At 37.6% G+C, this 22125-nt stretch overlaps 1 pseudogene; it reads left to right on the forward strand.

Annotated features, from left to right (window-relative positions):
• Nucleotides 1–214: 214 nt before the first annotated feature.
• Nucleotides 215–13435, forward strand: LOC112607744 (annotated as a pseudogene).
• Nucleotides 13436–22125: the final 8690 nt, after the last annotated feature.

A 22125-nucleotide genomic window follows, 5' to 3' on the forward strand; every position in this document is an offset into this window, starting at 1 on the left:
GCAACAATTTCATAATAACAAATCCACCAGTCATTCAAATGTCCAGATATAAATAACTGTAATGCATCTACAAAATGAGATGACAAAAACGTCAATTTTTCTGAGAAAATTATATGGAAAAGGGTCCACAAATATCTAAGAAATTTATTTAATGTATCACTGGCATAAGAAAAGACCAAAATATTAGTCAAACAGAATAGTGAGAGTTCTAAGAATGGCAGACTTCATCTCTGGAATGCAAGAAGTGAGGCCAGGAGTTCTTGAACATCATGGTCGTCTGAAAGAAAAGTGGGTATATCTACTCGACTCCTTGCTGCCCCACTTGCTTCTCGCTTTAGAAAATCTTCTAATGATCCAGAGTTGATTGTGGTCTGTAATGAAAAATAAATGTGAGGCCGGGCATGGTGGTTCACCATGTAATCCCAGCACTTTGGGAGGTAGAGGTGAGTGGACCACGAGGTCAAGAGTTCAAGACCAGACTGGCCAAGATGGTGAAACCTTGTCTCTATTAAAATACAAAAATTAGCCAGATGTGGTGGCAGGTTCCTGTAATCCCAGCTACTCGGGAGGCTGAGGCAGAGAATTGCTTGAACCCAGGAGATGGAGGTTACAGTGAGACGAGATCGCGCCTCTGCACTCCTGCCTGGGCTACAGAGTGAGATTCCATCTCAAAATAAATAAATAAATCAACACATAAGAACAACTTACAACTCATTAAACACATGTAAGTCATGAAATCAAACATGAAAAGATGCAGATTCAGTGCCAACCTATACAAGGCATACTGCAATTTAATCTTATTCAAGTATGTGTTTAGAAATGACAAATGATTAAGGCAATAACTGAAGTTCAGTATGTTTGGAGAAAGAGGAAATATCAAAGCATACTTTCTTTGTTATCATAGACGTGATTAAGGAGAATTGTAAAAAGTTCAGGATTCTTAAAACACAGATTTTTAAAGGAAAAAAACTGTTTTCCATAGGTTTCTGGTAACTAAATTATTAATGCCTAAGTTTAAAAATTATACCTTAGAGGTACATAATTATTCAGAAGACTGTGAAATTTTTTATGTACTATAATTATCATGCTATAGTAGAAAACAATTTTGAGTTGTGTTTACATATCTGAAATTCCAGACTGCATTCATTGGGGCAGTACTGCAAGATTCTATGGGTAAACCTAAAGAATTTCTAAAAGAATCAGAACATCCGTACAGTCTTTGCTATGCAATCATCTTTAAGAACACCTGAAAGGGAAGATGCACTTCAGTTGCAGAAAAGTGAATTCTCTGCTAAATAAACAAGTCTTTCTTAATGTTTTTGAAGAATAAAAGGACCACTTCTTGGCAAAGAGATACTTTAGAATAAAAGGAAGATGGAAAACACTTCTAACGCTGCTGATGGAAGTAGAAGATCTCTGACTGTGACAAGAAGCTCACTGAATTTTCAATGTCTCGTGGCATAATCTTCCTCTTGACGATCAGATATTAAGGGTAGAAAAGTAAGCTTACACATAGGATCTCTCATTTTAAATGAATAATCCCACAGAAATTGAACTTTTAATTTTTGGCAATAAGAACTTCCTTATGGTGCATTTTTGAAATGCTTATTTACTCCTACATAATTACCATCGACTCCCAGCATCGGCTATTTGATATGGTTTAGGTAAAACTGGTCACTTAGGTAAGGGTGACTTCTAAAGACACTAAGAAAATATATTGTTCCCAAATGATTCCATCCACATTATCTAAAATGTTACCATTAGATATTTATTTCTCTACAAATTTGTCCATTCACAGAATCGTTTTTAATGCACGTTTTGCTACTAAATGGACACAGATGAGTTTCTCAGGTGGCAGTCATTACAGCCTTTGGCCTCTAGAGAAAGAAAAACTAGTACAGAAAGGAAAGTAGGAAAATCACAAAGAAAATAAAGAGGTAATTCTCTTCAAAACGTGAATTGTGCTAAGCCCAGTGAGGCATAAAAATGCAGTCACAAATATATTGGTTACCAGGACCTGTAATCCTAGTAACAGGTACCAAAACTTCTACATATTACAAAGAGGAAAATATAAATTCAGTGTTCCGAGTCAAACAAAGAGGTGCTTCTACCAGAATTGTTGAAATACAAGAGAAATCCTGGAAACAGAATTCAGTATTCTCAGTTTAGCAATTAACAAGCTGAGCTATTGTAGTATGGCTAACTTTCCTATGATGACTAGTCAAAGGTTAACATATAACATTTCTAAAACTAAGTCTGTAAACTAATCTGTAATCACTAACTTCTAGAGAAGTAACACTAAATGTAATCATGGCAAATGTAATAAAAGCAAAATAAAACCTTAAAATGGAATAGAATTACTTATAAATAAGTAAGTGTGTTAATTAATGATTAGGTGGTACGAGAGAGTCATAGCATGAAATGTCTAATGACAAACAGTGCTTGTTCAAGTCCCAGCTCTGCACAATTAATTTTTCTATCACGTTAGTTAAAATTTTTATTTTTATGTATTTTTGCTTATTGAGATACACAGAAAATTTATTCTTTTTAGGAGTATGAGTCTCTGACTTTTATAAACTTAATTAGTCATATGATTACTACCACAATCAAGATGGAGAACATTTGCATCATCCCAAAAGTTTCTCTCATATTTTTGCAGCCAGTATCCACTCCCAACTCCAGCTGCTAACCACCACTGATCTGTGTTTGACCCTCATAGTCTGACCTTTTCCAAAATGTCATCTAAATGAAAATATACAATACAGATTAAGTACCCCTTACCCAAAATGCTTGAGACCAGAAGAGTACATATGAATCATAGCATATTTATCCATTTACCAGTTGATGGACATTTTGGTTGCTATGTACGTGTTTTGTATGAACAGATGTTTTCATTTCTCTGGGTAAATATGTAGGATTTTGGTTTGGTTCTGAGATATGTAGTCTGGGTCATATGGTAAGTAAAAATTTAACAGCAAAGGAAACTGTCAAACTGTTTTCCAAAGAGGCTGAACCACATATTATACATTCCCAGTGAACAATATCTGAAAGTTGCTCTGCTTGCTCTGAAATCTCACGAGCATTTGATAATTGTCAGATTCCTATAAAACAGTGCTAATATCTCAGTTTCTTTGTTTGAGAAGATTTTATGAGACAAGAACTGCAAAGCCCCTATTGACATTTCAGCTGTAGAGTAGGTCATCTATACATTTTCAGCTTCCTCTAAGTTTCTGTTAAGACATATACTCTACCACTAATGATGATAATCCATGAACACCTTCTAATTTGTTAGACACTCATGAAAATGTTTCTGGTTACCAGGAAACTTGAGGCTAGTAAAGGTATAGTAGTATGAACATGGTTAACCAGATGCTGAAAGACGTTGGATGAAAAAAGAGAAGGGGCCATTGGAAAAGCTGACCTGGTTTAAAATAGTACTCTACTATTTAATTCTGGGGAAGATAACTATTTTGGAAACTCAATTTTCTAATCAATAAAATGAGGATAAAAATAATACTCACTTTTTAGGTCTTAATGAGTGATCAAAGGATTTATAGAAGAAAGGGCTTTTTACAATATGAAACATTAATTTGTGTTATTAAGGAGAAGCTGGTTTGTAAATGTAATGATATAAAGATTATGTTGTTTTCAATATCTCCATGAGATATATGAGTCAATTTAGTCATGAAAAATACAAGTAAATATAATTTTCATGTGAAAACTCTAACCTAATGTGTCATTTATTTCTTTCATTAAAAAAAAATTTACTATGTATCTACTATGTGTAAAGCACTGAAGACACAACATTAAATAAAATAGATATGACTTCTCACCCTCTTAGAGCTTTCATCAATTTAGTACACAAATTAAATACGCAAATTACTATGCTAGAATATAGTAAGTGCTACTGATGAAAGAAAAGCAGACAGGGAGAATATGGAGTGTTAGAAAGGGGTGGGTGTATTAGGACTTTTAATAGGGTGGTCAGAAATGCCTCTTTCTAAATGTGATACAACTGGAAATAATTGAGGATATGAACCATATAGGCTGCAGGAGCAAGATCTGTTCCAGAAAGAGGCATAGGCAGGATTGGAGCACACCCGTCATATGCAAAAAAAGTGTGAGGAGGGCAGTTGAACTGCAGAAGAGGAAGCAAGAAAGATAAAAGTTGTAAATGGTGTGGTGGGAGTGTGCCTGATTACATGAGTCCGGTGTGCTATTATAATTAGGGTTTTCACTTTTACTTTGACCTCAGTGGAAAACCACAGGAGTGTTTGGAGAAGAAGGTTGACTTTTTTTTTTTTTCCAGTGTGTATTATTTTTCTATTGCTGCTATAACAAGTTACCACAAACTTAGTAAATTGACGCAAATTAATTTTCTTACAGCTCTGGAGGCCAGAAGTCTGAAATGTATCCCACTGGTTAAAACCAAGGAAATGGCAGGGCTTGTGTGCCCTCTGATGGCTCTAGGGTAGAATCTGTTTCCTTGCCTTTTTAAACTTCTAGAGACACCTGCATTTCTTGGTTTATGGCCTCCTCCTCCATTTGCAAAGCCAGCAGTCCAGTACCTTTAAATTTCCCTCATGCCTTCCTGCCTTCCTTTTATAAGGAGGCTTTTAATTGCATTGGGCCCACCCATGTTATCCAAGATAACCTCCCAAACTAAAGGTTCTTAACTTAATTACATCTGCAACATCTCTTTAGCCATGTAAAGTAACATATTTAAAGGTTCTCAGGATTAGGATGTAGACAACTTTGAGGGCCAATTATTCTGCCTACCACAGTATGCCAAGAGGTGCTTTGGATGTCTTCTAAAGAGCAGCAGGAAACTGGAACATTGGATGGGGAAAACGTGGCAGTGTTTACTAATTGTCTAACACTATGCTGGGAAAAGAGTCTATCGGAACTAGACATGACATGTTCATATTTGTGTCATAAGAATCATCTTCAATGCGGAGGATGAAGAGAAACAATTTGTCTAGATGGCCAAGCTGAATAGAAATAAAAATTTTAAAAGTCCAAACTGTAAGTGATCCACTTCTATGTTGATTAGGATGCTTTCTGATCAATACATTGATCTCACCGATCATTTTATTAAAAATACATGGGTGCCCACAACAAATAACTGATGCTAATGATCTTTCTATTTACCTGCTATTTTAAGTCATTTAGACATTATGGTTTTTAAATTAGTCCCTTTTGAGTTTGGTTAATGATGCTGACTTCTAGAACTCATTTTGGAAACCAAAAAATTAAACCAGATTTTAGAGCTGTATTCTAAGAACCAAGCCCTGGTCCATGGTGATTCAGTGGATATAGGGATGAACTATAAGGCTATAACAGGGAGCAAATCACCGGGACTCCACATACCTTGTGTTCACTCAGCTTTCATGTTTCTCATTTAATATAAAAAACAGCAACAATAATAATAGCTAACATGTATTAATCACTTAAGTGCCAACACAATATTAAATGCAGTTCATGTATTATTTTTCTGTGTAATCCTTTGATATAGGTACTCATAATGGCCTCATTTTACACATAAAAACTCTGAGTAAGACTCTAAAAAATGTTACCAAGGTTTAAAGAACTTAAAAATTACATTTATTACAATGACAGGAAAGTAAAACATGGCTTTGAGAAGAGAGAGAGTTTCAGATATTAAATTCCCAGCATACCAATATATTCTCTATGTTTTAATATCAGAAATTAGGTAATATAATTTACATTAATCCATTTAACTAATGTATTATACTAACAGTTAATATTGAAGACATATATTTACATACATATTTAAATAAACAAGCATAAAAGCACATATGGGCTATAATAATCAAATTGATAAGTACCTACCACTTGAGACTACATGAATAGTATCCCAATTTTCTTTTACTTTGTATTGAAACCAATTGGATTTAAGTTCAAAATATTTTTTATTTTTCATTTATCCCAAAATGAAAGGGACAGAACAATGCTTGGCAGCTATATACTTTTTCATCTTTCAATGTTTAAAGAAAAAAGAGAACAGTGTATCCTTTTTATTACCACTGAAAAATTCTTCATGTTGGCATTCTGAAAGTGGCCATTAATAGTACATCTGTAGAACTAGCTACAGAAAAGGAATATGTGCTAAAGACTTGATTTCTATAAAAATGATGTGATAAGTAAAAACTTTCACTCTTTTCTTTCCTTTCCTTCGGTTATTACCAGTTAAGAAAATGAGATTCCTACATTTGGATCCAGTAGGTAAGAAGAGTCTGTATTAGTCATTTTCAACATTATAATTTTTAAAGCCATTGTTGCACAATTTACAAAGCATTGTTGGATTATAGAAAACAAGAAGATAGACTATAATATCATTTTGGAAATAACAATATTGTAAATATAGTGTCAGAACTTGATATTTTTCTGGCATTTCAAAGACACAAACATGAGTAAGGAGAGGCAAGCTTCCCATTGCTGTAGGTGATGAAACTTATGGCAACATAGCATGAGGGAATTTAACTGGTTATGCATTGATAACACCCCAAGCACTAGTCATCCCAAAGGGAAACTTTAATTTCTTACATCAAATTCTTCTCCATGGTGATTCAGCTTGTGACCTCGCATATTGGAGGCATAGTTATGAGTACAAGGTGAACTTTGTTATATGGTGTGTTCTTCAATCTACCATGACTCATGAACCATATTTTATAATGTCTGCTTTTTAAACGTGTTTCAAGTTGTGAAAATAATATGTACCTCATCAAAAAATAAAGAAGAGCAGCATTCCATGGAAAGGCAGCATTGTAGAACACTGACCTTTTCACATTTATCATGTGGCTCTCTTGCCTCTCTAATGGATATCTTGACATTTTCATTTGAAATGATTGTTGTGTTCCCTGACATTTTTGTCTCTATCATTGAAATCATAAGGGTTAGCAGCAATTGTTTGCAATTACTTGGCATGTGAATCATTTGCAGTTATAAGAAGTATAAAAATATATTTTAGCACAAAATGTTTTAGGATATATCTCAGATCACTGAGATTTTGCATTTGTTTATGCAAGTGATTCAGTAGCTTACCTGATTTGATAAGATTACAGCTATAAATGTTAATTGTACATAGCATACTGCATTTTTTTGAGTCTAAATATTTTTCAAATATAAATTGAATTGAATGCTCATATTCTCAAAGTTGTGTGAAGATTTGTTTTTATAAACTAATTAATTCATTTATACTTTTCATTTTTAGTTTAAATACAATATGAAAAGTATAAACATACATTTCAATAAATATGCATGTCTATATTTGCTTATAGTTTAGTTTTTATCTAAGATCTGAGGCTTATACCAAAATATATAAAACAAAGAAGAGAATAAATAATAAGAATATTGAAGTTAAAATATGTGAGGAATTAAATAAAGGCAAGATTATTATATGAGAAGGTATATACTATGTGATATTATGTGGTTAATAAGTCATCTCCAATTTTGATTCTGAGATACGTGTAGGTCAAAGCACAAAAGAAAAATGAAGGGTTATAAGATTCACAGCATCACTAAAATAAAAACAAACAAGTTGTTTAAGGAAAGCACAGCTTATCTTCAAAATGAATCCTGTATCAATTTTCCCCCACGGGTCTTTATAAAGAGAATTATTTCTGCAGTATCCCAGTGTTTTTCCATAATACATGCTCTGTACAGCAGTGGTTAAGAAAGAATGCCTGCAATTATTGTTAGGGTTGAATCCTGGTTAACTAGGGAGCTGCTTAACTAACAGGGTTTTTTTTTATATATGTAAAATGGGGAAAAGCAGTACCAATTTTTTAAAGCTCTTGGGAGGAAAATATTGGGTGAGTTTTGTGAAGTACTTAGTTCAGTGCCTGACACATTTTTAGCACTGAATTAATATTAACTTCATGCAGCTTCAACATCCTCTAGGTTAAGTGATAAGAACGCTGATGTATAATTGAGTAAACATATATTTTATGACTGTCAAATTAATGGGGTCCAAGAATGCCATTCTGGTCTAATCTAAAGGAATAATTTAGAACATCAAATAGTCTTTCCAGAGCTTAATCCACTAATGTCATAAGATGGTTCCACCAGATTGTTGTGTGAAACTCGACCCTTTAAATCCGCTCTTCAGGCTACAGAGTAAACAACCTATTTGGGGCTCTGAATTACCCTTCTTTAAGCAACCTATTTAACGCTGTTCAATACGTCTTATTAGTTTTGTTAGTCTATTTGTTGTTTCATTGCTGAACTATTTTGTTTGTTTTTATAACTTAGTAGAACCATGTATTAGTATATAGTTATTATGTTCAACAGTATGCAATTTAGGAAACAGCCCTAGAGCAATAGATGATGGCATGGACCTCAAGCAATCTTCCATAATGCAATTTCTCATAGCTCCGTTTTGGAAAAGTATTACAAGGCAAATATTTCAAGGTTATATTTTTTGAAAAAACCCAGAGTGCAGATATTTTATGTTGCTGCCTAGCATCTTAAGCATGAGATTTTTTTGGTGACCAATAATGAAAATTAATGGGCTTTAATAAAGCACATGCCTGAAGAGGTTCCATCACAGTTCAAATTTATATTGGCCAAGAAAGTGTTGCTAGTGGTGAATCTGTATGAATCTGCAGGAACCTCAATTCTTGCCTCCTCAGAAGAAAGAATTCGATGGAGGGGCATAAGGCAATGTAAGAAACCAAGGCAAGTTTTAGAGCAGGAGTGAAAGTTTATTTTAAAAATTAGAGCAGAAATGAAGGGAAGTAAAGTACACTTGGAAGAGAGCTAAGTAGGTGCCTTGAGAGATCAAGCATGCAATGTGACCTTTGACTTGGGGTTTAATATGTTGGCAGGCATCCGTGGTCTTGCGTTACTTCTTCCTTGATTCTTCCCTTGGGGTGGGCTGTCCACATGTGCAGTGGACTGTCAGCGCTTGGGAGGCCGCATGTGCAGTGTGTTTACTGGAGTTCTACACATGCTCACTTGAGGCATTCTTCCCTTACCAGTCAAGTGTTCCTGTAAGAACATATACAGTCAAACTTGGCCATTTTGCCTCTAGGGTGCATGTGTGAGCCCACACGCCCAACTCCTGAAATCTTACTGGAAAGCAGCTGCTTACCAGCTTCAGGTTTTTTTCTATTAGGAGACTCCCTTCCCCTGGTACCAGCTGTTGAAATGGGAAAAGTTCCCTTGTACCCCTCGCAGGGCATGCATTGGGGACATGACTTGCTTCTTTAGTGCCCTGCTGCTCAAACCTCTAGGGGAGCATACAGGCAGGCAGGCTGTGGGGCTCTAACCCCACGGCAGTGTCTGAGGTGAATGTTTACATCTCCTGAAACCCCAGTGGCCTGTGTTACAGTGTGCTCTTAGTTTTGCTGTCTATAGGCAGCTTGTGTTAATCAACTCAATTAGACCCTCTACCTTGTCACAAGGACAGAGGACTTTCTGTAGCTTGGGTTCTTGCCTTGGTGTACTTAAAGAATCAGATCACACCTGGACTTGGAGAATGAGTGCAAGGTTTTATTGAGTAGCTGCCAACAGATGGGGGAAACCAGAAGGAGATGAAGTGGGAAGGTTTTCCCCTGGAGTAAGACCACTCAGTGGCCCAGGCACTCCTCTGCCTGCCCCAGTCAAACTCTGTGTCATTCTTCCTAACGGTAACCTACTAACATGATGTTGCTGGTCCCTGTGCTCCTGTCAACATCCAGCCCCATGTTTGTCTGCCTGCTAGAGTCTTGGGGATTTTATAGGCACAAGATAGGGGTATGGCAGGCCAAGGTGGTTTTGGGAAATGCAACATTTGGGCAGGAAAACAAATATGCCTGTCTTCACCTAGGTCCACAGGCACAGGCCCAGGGGTGGAGACTTAGCCAGGGACCACGCCCTCCTCTACCCAGCACTTCCCTTCCACCCTCCATATAATGGAAGGGACCACGCCCTCCCCTTCTCAGCACTTTCCTATCACTGCGACCAATTATTATTTTAGAGAGACAGTTGAAAACCACCTGACCATCGCCTGATGGTTGCTTGACATTGCTAGTGGGGGTGGGGCTCTCCTGCCCTGCTCATGTCTGACTAGTTACCTACTCTAACAAAAGGACTAACTATCTGGGCCAAAATCTTACTTAAGATAGCAGTTCTGGGCCTATTTCAACATGGTCATATAATTGAAGACTCACAGAATACAGCATATTAAGTGGAAAATAAAGCACTTCCAAACCAGTTAGCTACCACAGCCTTATACCACATAGCCACATATCCAAAGATGAATTAACTCTCAATTTTACTACTTAAGAAACTGAATAATTTTACCTCTTGCAGAAACACATGTACTATACATTCCTTATATGAAATATTGTTTGATATCTCCAAAAATCTTATTTCTCAATAGTCATTCTTAAGCCATCTTTTCAGCAATAATTAAATAGCATAACTAATCATTTTCAGACTACTCAGTATATGCTAATAAAATCACATTATAAAAGAGAAATATTTATACTTGATTTCAAAATTACATATGGCTCATTCAAAAGTAGTAGAAACAAAGCTGGGGACATCATGAAAATAGAAAACAAAGTTATAGTAATCAGAACATCATGGTGCTAAAATAGAAACAGACATATACTCTGTCGCCCTGGTTGGAGTGCCATGGCATGAACTTGGCTTGCTGCAGCCTCTGCTTCCTGGGTTCCAGTGGTTTTCCTATCTCGACCTCCGGAGCTGCTGGGATTACAGGCATGGGCCACCACACCCAGATGGTTTTTGTATTCTTAGTAGAGATGGGGTTTCTCTATGTTGGCCGGGCTGGTCTCGAACTCCTAACCTCGGTTGATCCACCCGCCTTGGCCTCCCAGGGTGCAGGGATTGCAGGTGTGAGCTCCCGTGCCCAGCTGAGATCTGATGGTTTTATACGTGTTTGGCAGTTTCTCCTTCACATGCTCACATTCTCTGAGCGGTCACCATGTAAGTCGGACCTGCTTCTCCTTCTGCCATGATTTTAAGTTTCCTGAGGCCTCCCCAGCCATGCGAAGCTGTGAGTCAATTAAACCTCTTTGCTTTATAAATTACCCAACCTCAGGTATTTCTTTATATCAGTGTGAAAACAGACTAATACACTTTCTGATAATCATGCTTGAGGAATTGGGGAATTCAGACTACCTGGGATCAAATCGTGGCCCCACCCTTAGCAGTTATGTGGCCTTGGGGAGTTTACTTACCTTCTCCATTTCAACTCCTGTAAAATCTGTAAAATGAGATTGTTTCTGAGGGTTAAATGAGCATAGCACAGTGCGGACGCTGTCAGGCACATACTACTTGCCAGATGTTGAGTATTCATCTTTATTGAATTAGGGCTGTGGTACCCCACTTTATGGCTCTCGATTTTGTAGGACAAAATCATTTTTAGTGCTTTGTTAGTAAAAGAAAGAAAATCTGAAAGTTCCTGCCATGCAAGGAAGAAACAGAAGGGAGAAAAGAGAGTTGGTAAGTTCCATTGTTTTAGAACTTAGAGGGACAAGTTAGGTTTCTATTTTATGGAGAAGGAAGTGGAGGCAGGAGGGTCCTAAGGTGTCATTAAAAGACGCACAGCCACAACTCTTTATTGAGAGCAGAGCCAGAGCCCCAGGGATTGCTGTGGTCAAGTTGCAAACAAAAACGACCATTCATTGGAAGACAGGAGAGGAGTATTTAGTTACAAAAAGCAGTCAGCAATTCAGGTGTATCTACATTCAATCAGTTCAACTTGGTTGCTAATGGGACTCACTCTACTGAGGCTTTGTATAGAACTCATAGAGGAAATTGGCTTCAAGTAAACAACTACCCTGTGCTTTCCTTTGAGCATGTTTGATGACGGCTATACTTATTTACGGTTTCCATTGTGCACATCAGCCAGACATGAAATGGAGGTGGGAGTTTAAGTGACTATTCCTCCCCCAGTCCATCGACTCCCAGCACTAGCCTGGAGGAACTTCGGATGGATGTTCCTCCCACTGCCAACACACCCACGACCATTTGCAAGCAGTCCAAGCCTGGTCCAACCTGTTTACCTCTCAGAAACGGTGCAACCCAGACAAAGAGAGGAAAGGCCTGAAGAGTCGTGCAGACAGCATCAGGAGCGGCAGAGCCATCCCCATTAAACAGGGCATGCTATTAAAGCTAAGTGGCAAATGGCTGAAGAAATGGAAAAAGAAATATGTCACACCGTGTGTCAATGACGTGCTGACCTATCATCCGAATTTACACGATTACATGAAGAATATTCATGGTAAAGAGACTGACCTTCGGAGAACCACTGTGAAAGTCCCAGGGAAGAGGCCACTCCTAGCCACATCCGCCTGTGCGCCCATCTCCAGTTCTAAAACCAATGGCTTAGTCAAGGACATGAGCAGTTTACACATCTCACCCCACGCAGACACAGGGTTGGATGACTCCGTATGCTCCAGCCCCAGTATCTCCAGCACCACTAGCCCCAAGCTCTACCTGCCCCCTCTCCTCATGCCAACAGAAAGAAGCACTAAAGGAAGAAAAGCACTAACAACTTAAAAGACCATGACCTGTCTGGCACTGCTGAAGAACAAGAAGAAAACTTTATCATTGTGTCCCTCACTGGCCAAATGTGGCACTTTGAAGCCACGACGTATGAGGAGCGAGATGCCTGGCTTCAAGCCATCTAGAGCCAGATCCTGGCCAGCCTGCAGTCATGCCAAAGCGGCAAGAGCAAGTGCCAGCTGAGGAGCCAGAGCAAGGCCATGGACCTGCAGTCCATCGGAAACGTGCAGGGGAACTCGCACTGTGTGGACTGCGAGATCCAGAATCCTAACTGGGCCAGTTTGAACTTGGGAGTCCTCATGTGCTTCAAGTGCTCAGGAATCCACCGGAATCTTGGCACCCACCTTTCCCAAGTCCAATCTCTGGACCTGGATAACTGGCCAAGCCGGCACATCAAGGTGATGTTCTCCATCGGGAACGAGCTAGCCAACAGCGTCTGGGAAGAGAACCACCAGGGGCGGACAAAACCCTCAGTAGACTCCACAAGGGAAGAGAAGGAACGGTGAATTCGTGCCAAGTACGAGCAGAAGCTCTTCCTGGCCCCGCCACCCTGCACAGAGCTGTCCCTGGGCCAGCACCTGCTGTGGGCCACCACTGATGAGGACTTGCTGCCACTGGCACATGGCTCCCGGGAGGAGGTGAAGGAGACCTGCGGGGAGGGAGACGGCTGCACCGTGTTGCATCTGGCCTGCTGCAAGGGGAATGTGGTCCTGGTGCAGCTCCTGATCTGGTACGGGGTGGATGTCATGGCCCAGATGCTCAAGGGAACACAGCGCTGGCCTACGCCCAGCAGGCCTACGCCCAGCAGGCCTACAACCAGGAGAGCATGGACATGCTGCTGCAGTGCGGCTGCCCCAACGAGCGCTTGTATTATCTGTTTAATTTTATTTGACTGCAGTCTCCTTGGTGCAAAAACAAAATGAGAAAAATAAAATAAGAATAGTATTTCGAGTACATTTCATAAACTAAGTAAATACACAAAAGGCTGTTTTTTTCCGATCTTAAGAGATATTTTATGTCCTTTTGCCAAGGTGGATGTGTTAGTCTCAAGCCCTCCTGGACCACATTGCCCAAGTCACACAGGCTTCTGTATTATGTATTTAGATAAGATGTGTGGAAATATATTTGAAAAAAGTTCATAAATATGCACTGATTTTTGTACACATGGCACCTCTCTTTTTTCTTTTTTTGTTTTGTTTTCTTTTTTTTTTTTTTGAGACAGATACTCGCTCTGTCACCCAGGCTGGAGTGCAGTAGTGCAATCTCGGCTCACTGCAGGCTCTGCCTCCTGGGTTCATCCTGTTCTCTTGCCTCAGCCTCCCAAGTGGCTGGGACTACAGGCACCCGCCACCACGTCCGGCTAATTTTTTGTATTTTTGGTAGAGATGGGGTTTCACCGTGTTGGCCAGGATGGTCTCCATCTCCTGACCTCATGATCCGCCCGCCTTGGCCTCTCAAAGTGCTGGGATTACAGGCATGAGTCGCCGTGCCTGGCCCATGGCACTTCTCTTAATTTATAAATTGAACTGGATGTGAACTAGTAATGTGCAACTAGTTGAGATAAGAGGGCTACAGATCATTGTACATGGAAAACATTGCCAGCAGTATACACTTACATTAATGTGGTCTACAGCTTTTAAAAAGGAGCATCTCAAGATAAGATGGTGGTACAATTTGCTTATTAAAATTGAGAAAGAAAAAATAAGACACACTGTAGTATATCAGAGAGGGAAAAGAAGGAATGTGATTTCTCATGATTGAAAACTTGATTTAGATTGCATACGGCTTTTGTTAACCAAGACCAAGCAGCTCTGGCAAGACGGGGTGGTTTTCTGAATGCCAGACCGAGGTGCCTTATAAAAGCAGCTGCCAATGGTTCCAGACGTAGAGAGACATGTGATACAGGAGGGAAAGCTGGACTGGAAGAGGGAGAGTTTTGTACACAGGCTAAGCTCAATGTGCCTTTGAGAGAGCAGAGTGGCAGCGTCTAGTCATCATTTGAATATATAGGACTAGAGCATCAATCTGACGTAGAGCTACAGAATGAAGAGCAATAGCTGCTGTTTAAATACCAAGAAGGTGTGTACAATGAAATTGAACAAGTCACGCACGGTGGTTTCATGCCTTTGGTCCTAGCTACTTGGGAGGCTGAGGTGGCAGAATTACTTGAGCCCAGCAGTTTGAGTCCAGCCTAGGCCAGGTGGTGAGACCCTGTAACTTAAGAAAAGAAAACATAAGGCCAGGTACGGTGTCTCATGCCTGTAATCCCAGCACTTTGGGAGGCCAAGTTAAGAGGATTTCTTGAGTGTAGCAGTTTAAGACCAGACTGGGCAATAAAGTGAGATGCATTTCTAAAAAAAAAAAAAAGAGAGAGAGAAAAGAAATTGGCTGGACATGGTGGCACATGCCTGTGGCCCTGGGTACATGGCATGGCAGGCAAAGGCAGGAAGATCACTTGGGCCCAGGAGGTGGAGGATGCAGTGACCCATATTCATGCCAGTGCACTCCAGCCTGGGCGACGGAGTGAGACCCTGTCTCAAAAACAGAAAAAGTGGACAGAAAATAGGTCAGTAAGGACTATTATCATTTAAGGGACAAGCCCCCAGAGGAGTGGCTACTAGAGTGGGAGGAGGAAAAGCAGAAGAGGATAAGAAAAGGGGAAAGAGTTCAAGACAGGAGAGGCTGTGGTCACAGTGCTGAATGCTGCCAAGCAGTGACTTGATTCATGAACATTCACTGGATGCTGACTCTGTGCTGCTCTTCTAAGTGCTGGGGTAGAGGAGAGGACAGGTAGAAACCAGTTCTTGCTTTTATGAGCTTATGTTCTGGGAAGATCAAACTTGAGTATTTTTTCAGGTAGTATGAAATAGCAGGAAGAGGAAGCCGGGTAAAGGGACACAGAGTGATTGGAGGCTATTTTAGGTAGAATGATAAGGAAGAGCCTCTCTAGAGAGCTGACATTTGAACAGTGACCTGACTGAAGGGCTGACGGAAAACAGTGCTGACATGACAGGCAGCAAAATGACTGCTATGACAGAAAGAAACGCATTTCATGTGTATTTGAGGAAAAAACAGCAAAGGGGCCAGCATGGTCAGAGTGAAGAATGAGGGAAACCTTGAACGAGGATAAAGCAATTCCATCTTGGATGCTTATCTGCCATGTTCTGATTAATCCCAGTTCCAAGAATTCATCTATGATTTCTATTTTATCTCTTTAAATTTTATTTTTTATTTTTTATTTTTTGAGACAGAGTCTCACCCTATCTCCCAGGTTGGACTGCAGTGGCACAATCTCAGCTCACTGCAACCTCTGCCTCCTGTGTTCAAGTGATTCTCCTGCCTCAGCTTCCTGAGTAGCTGGGATTGCAGGCACCTGCCATCATGCTGGGCTAATTTTTGTGTTTTTAGTAGAGATGAGGTTTTACCATGTTGGCCAGGCTGGTCTCTAACTCCTGACCTCAGGTTATCCACCCACCTCAGCCTCCCAAAGTGCTGGAATTACAGGCATGAGCCACTGTGCCTGGCTGTACACATCCCTCCTGAAGCACGCATTACCCTTTCCCTATGCTATATAAGCCCTGAGCTGGGGAGGTAGGGGTAATGGTGCAGGGGGATTCGCCATCTTGTCTTGGTACCATCCCTGACTTGGCTTCTGTTCATAAATGCCTAATAAATGTTTCATTCTGGGGGGGGGTGGAATAAACAGACATATAGATGAATGGAACAGAATAGGGAGCCCAGAAATAAATCCATGAATGTGTGGCCAATAGATTTTAACAAAGATCCCAAGACATTCTGTTCATGAAATGATGCTAGAAAGACTGGATATTCACATGGAGAAGAATGAAAATAGACCCTCATCTCACACCATATACAAAAACCAACTCAAACTGCATTAAAGACTTGAATGTAAAATTAGAATTGTAAAACTACTTTAAGAAAATAGAGGGATAAAGCTATGTGACATTGGGTTTGAACAATAATATTTTTGGATATGACACAAAAGCAAAGGCAACAAAAACAAAAGTAGACAAAAGGAAGCACATCAGACTTAAAAACTTCTGCACAACAAAGGAAATAATCAACAGATTGAAGAGATAACTTATGGAAAAGAAATTGCATTTGCAAACCATACATCTGATATGGAGTTAATATTCAAAATACATAAGGAACTCAAACAACTCAGTGGTAAGAAAACAAATAACCCAATTAAAAAGTGGTCAAAGAACATGAATAGACACTTTTCAAAAGAAGATATATAAATAACCAACAAGAATACTAAAAAATGTTCAACACCACTAATCATCAGGGCAATTCAAAATAAAACTGCAATGGGGTATCACTTTACACCTGCAAGATAAGTGTTGGTGAGGAGACAGAGACAAGGGAACCCTTACATACTGTTGGGAATATAAGTTAGTACAGCCGTTATGAAAACAGTGTGAGGTTCCTCAAGAAATTAAAAATAGAATTACCATATAACCCAGCAATCCCACTATTGGGTATATATGCAAAGGATATGAAATGGATGAATGCATAGAAAATGTGTTGTGTTTAAACAATGAAATACAAGTAAGCCTTAAAAAAGAAGGAATTTCTGTCATTTGCAACAACATGGATGAACCTGGAGGATATTATGTTAAGTGAAATACACACAGAAAGACAAATAATGCATAATCTCACAAATAATGCATTACCTGGAGTGTAAAAAAGCTGAATTCATAGGAACAGAGAGCAAAATGATAGTTGCCAGAAGCTGAGGGATAGGGTGGGGATTGGGGACACAAAATTTTAGTCAGATGGGAGGAATAAGATTAAGAGTTCTATTATGTGTCATGGTGACTACAGTTAATATCAATATATTTTATCTTTGAAAATTGCTAAGAAAGTAGATTTTAAATGTTCTTACTGCAAAAATAATATGTATTTAAGATAATGTGTATATTCATTAGCTTTAGCCATTCTATAATGTATACATATATCAAAACATCATGTTGTACATTATTAATATGTAAAATTTTTACTTGTCAATAAAAAGGAGAGACAAAACAAAGTGTCACAACAGTAGGCAGTAATCTAAAAACAAAACAGAAGAAATTAACAAGACAATAACAACAACAGCAAAAGTAGAAAATCATTGTCGCATTAAATTAAATATTAGGAGGGGGACAAAACCTATCCTTACTATACTACCGAAATTGTTATTGGTCTGCCAGGAAGCTTTTCCTGATAACTTTCTTTACAGAGGTAGAATTAAATAAGAAATGTAGATTTTAAATATCTTTTAAATGTTGCTTTCAGGTACGTCAGAACAAGCTGAATAAAGGAAGATGCCTTATTGATTGACTTCTCTTTATATGCCCACGGTGTGGTAACATGCTAGGCATATAGGAGACACTTGATGATTGAATGAAATAACGGATTCATGGGAACTAGCAAAGAACCTCGAAAGCAAGGTGATTATTCAGCTGGAATATCTGTTTATAGAGAGACACAAGTGAAACGTCCTCATTCTTACACCATACTTCTAGAATTGGCTTACAAATTATCTCTTAATATTTACCAAAAATTGAAATATGAGTTGTAGAGGCAGTTCAAACCATTTTAATTGAGAATGAAGACCGATCAACCAGAGTCAAATTCTTTCGAGAGGCAAATATAATGAACCAGAAATAGATCAACAATTATTCAATGGAGTGAAAAAGATTTGAAAATTTTCTTATCAATTACATACAAGTTTTTAATGTTTTTAGTTTGAGCATGGGGGTAAATTTAAAATTTTCTAACACTAAGAGCTCTTAGAATGACAATTTCCCAATGAAAGTAATTAAGACATAGTTTTATTTTCATAAATCAAAAATGTTTACTCACATAAAAATTGGCCCCAACAGTGTATGGCCATGAAGAAGAATTCACAAAATATATGTTATCTCTGTTCTCCTTAGGTTGATAAATTATAATTTTATAATTATCACAAGTAATGCTTTAACAGCTATAGAGCTTAAAGAAGATTTTCCTCATTAGCTATTTTAGTTTCACATTCCTTTTTTTATTGATATGGGAAGTATAAAGGGAAATTTTGACATGTTTAAGAAATGCTGTTGCACAAAATTTCTAAATGAAAAAAGAAGCAGCTTAAAGGCTCACATCATCCTTATTTGCATGCATGAAAAAGATACCAGTATAATATGCCCTCTAAATTTCAGTGTACCTATGGAATTTACCCTGGCCACATATACATTTTCCATGCATCAAGCTACATATCTATTTTCCATGCAAAAACTAAGACTCGGGGTAGAGGTGAATAACTCTGAAATTTCTCCCTTCCTGACTTCTTTTGATAGGCTGTGGGTGGTTAGCTACCTAAAGGTTTAATGCAAACTTGGTTCCTAAACACCTGTTTTAAAAGACTGATCCTATGGTTTAGCACTTCAATATGTAATGTGGAGAACTTAAGTACTGTCTTAAAACTCCATTGATGAACCCATTTTGTCAGTACTGAGGAAAACAGGCATGAACCATGAACGAAAGAATTGATAAGTTAGGCACTATTAAAATTAAAAAATATATGATTTGAGATATCGTCAAGAGAATAAAAAGACAAATCAAAGACTAAGAATATTTATAAAAGACACATTTGATAAAAGACAGTCATCTGAAATATACAAAGAACTCCTAAAACTCAACGATAGGAAAAGAAACAACCCAAATACAAAATGGGCCAAAAACTTTAACACACACCTCACCACAAATAGTTAATAATAATAGTAATACCAGTGGCAAATATGCCGTATGTCGTATGTAATATATCATTAGGGAATTGAAAAGTAAAATAATGATGTGATCCTACTACACTCACAGAGAGTGCCTAAACTCCAAAACAGTGATAACTCCAAAAGGTAGCAACAACATTTGGGACCATAGGAACTCTCATTCATTGCTGGTGGAAATGCAAAATGGTATAGGCACCTTGGAAACCAGTTGGCAATTTCTTACACATTAAACATACTGTTATACAATCCAGCAATTGTGCTTGTTGCTATTTATCCAGAGGAAATGAAAATTTATGTCTATATAAAAAACAACACAACACATACATGTTTATAGCAGCTGTATTCATAATTGCCAAAACTTGGAAGCCGTCACGACATCCTGCAGTAGGTAAATGTGTAAATAAACTGTGGTATATCCAGATAATGGAATATTATTGACTACTAAAATAAAAGGTGTTATCAAGCCACAAAAAGACATGGAGAAAACAAATGTATATTAATCCGTGAAGGTTGCCAGTTTGAAAGGCTTCGTACTATATGTTTCCAAGTATGTGGCTTTCTGAAAAAGTCAAAATTATGGAGAAAGTATAAAAAAATCAGTGGTTGCCATCAGTTAGGAGGAAAGATGGATAAATAGGAAAAACATAGAGGATTTTTAGGGCAGTATAACTATTCTATATCATACTATAATGATGGATACATGGCATTATACATTTGTCCAAATTCATCAAATATACAACAACAGGAGTGAGTCTTAATATAAACTATGGGCTTTAGGCGATAATGATGTGTCAATGTAGCTTCACTGATTACAGTAAATTTACCACTCTGGTAGGGAATGTTATAATGAGGGAGATCATGCATGTATGAGGGCAGGACATATATGTAAAATCTTTTTACCTTTTCTTAAAATTTTTTTTGTGTACCTAAAACTGCTCTTAAAAAGGGGCCTATTAAAAAAAATTAAGTTCACAGGTAAAGGTAAATATATGAGCAATTATAAAAAACAGTACTATTGTAATTTTGCATTATAGTTCTATTTTTTAGATCCCATGAGTTAAAGTATCTATCTATCTATCTATCTATCTATCTATCTATCTATATACATTCAATGTATAAAGATGTAATGTGTGACAACAACGTAAAAGGGGCAATGAAACTACCTAAAAGCAGAGTTTTTGTTTACTATTATCATTGGTAACAATTTCAAATGAGATTGTTATACATTTGGGAGGGTAAATGTAATCCCCATGGTAAGAGCCATAAAAATATCCAAAATATGTAACCAAAGCAACTTAGAAGAAAATCCAAAGATTTCACCATAAAATATGAAGTAAACACAAAGGAAGTCAATAATGAAAGAAATGAGAAATAACAGATATAAAGCACAGAAAAAAATAATAAAACGACAAACGCAAATCCTTCCTTATTAGTAATTACTCTAAATGCAAAGATTGGAAGAATGGATTTAAAAACCATACGATGCAATTGTATGTTGTTTACAAAGACTTAATTTAGATCCAAATACACAAACAGGTTGAAAGTGAAATGATGGAAAGAAGCTAAAACCAGGAAAATGAGTACCAAATGTGAATGTAAATTTTTATGACATCAGATTTGGCAATGGATTCTTAGTTATGACACCAGAAGCATCAGAAACAAAGGAAAAAAATAGATAAATTAAACCTCAACACAATTAAAACTTTTGAACATCAAAGGACATTATCAAGAAAGTGAAAAAACAATGTATAGAATAGAAAAACCTTGCAAATTATTACGTGATTTTTTAACATATAAAGAACTCCTATGAGTCGACAAAAAGACAAAAAAAATTATAAAATGGGCAAAGTACTTAAATAGATATTTCATCAGAATAAACATACAAATAGCTTGTAATCACATGAAAAGATGTCCAGAATCTTAATTTATAGAGAAATGCAAATCAAAAGCACAATGATTTGCTACTTCAACCCACTAGGATGGCTATAATAAATCAAACACACAAACAACTGAAAAAATCCCATAAAATATCAAATATTGGTAAGGTTATGGAGAAACTGGAACCTTCATACATTGCTGGTGATAATGTAAAATGGTGCACCTGCTAAGAGAAGTTTGGAAGCGTCTCGAAAAGTTAAACATCAAATTATCATATGACCCAGCAACTCCACTCCTAAGTATTTACTCAAAAGCATTGAAAACAAACACAAAAAGATACTTGTATGCCAACATTCATTGCAGCATATGTCACAATAGCCAAAAAGTGAAAACAACCTAGCCGCCCATCAGCAGATGAATAAATAAGCAAAATGTGGAATACATATATAATTGAATATTATTCAACCGTAAAAATGAAGTGCTTAGACATGCTACAGCATGGATAAACCTTGGAAACATGCTACATTAATATAGCCAGATACACAAAAAATCAAATATTGTATGATTCCACTTATGTGAAATAACTAGAATAGGCAAATTCATAGGGAAAGAAAACGGATTAGAGATAATTTATATTTAGGCAAAGGAGAGGGTATATGGAAGGTTATTGTTTAATGTGCACAGATTTTTTTTGCTTGGGATGATAAAAAATATTTGGAAATAGATAGTGGTGATAGTTAAACAACATTGTGAACGTAACTGATGCTAATGAATAGTATACTAAGAAATGGTTACCAAAGCAAATTTTAGGAGATGTATATACATACATATATATATATATTTCCTACAGTAAAAACCTGTACTTGCCCTATTGTGCTACTGAACACTAGATCTTATTCCTTCTATCAAACTATATTTTTTGTACCCATTA

The sequence above is a fragment of the Theropithecus gelada genome, chromosome 15 (genome assembly GCF_003255815.1).
Source record: "Theropithecus gelada isolate Dixy chromosome 15, Tgel_1.0, whole genome shotgun sequence".
NCBI lineage: Eukaryota > Metazoa > Chordata > Mammalia > Primates > Cercopithecidae > Theropithecus > Theropithecus gelada.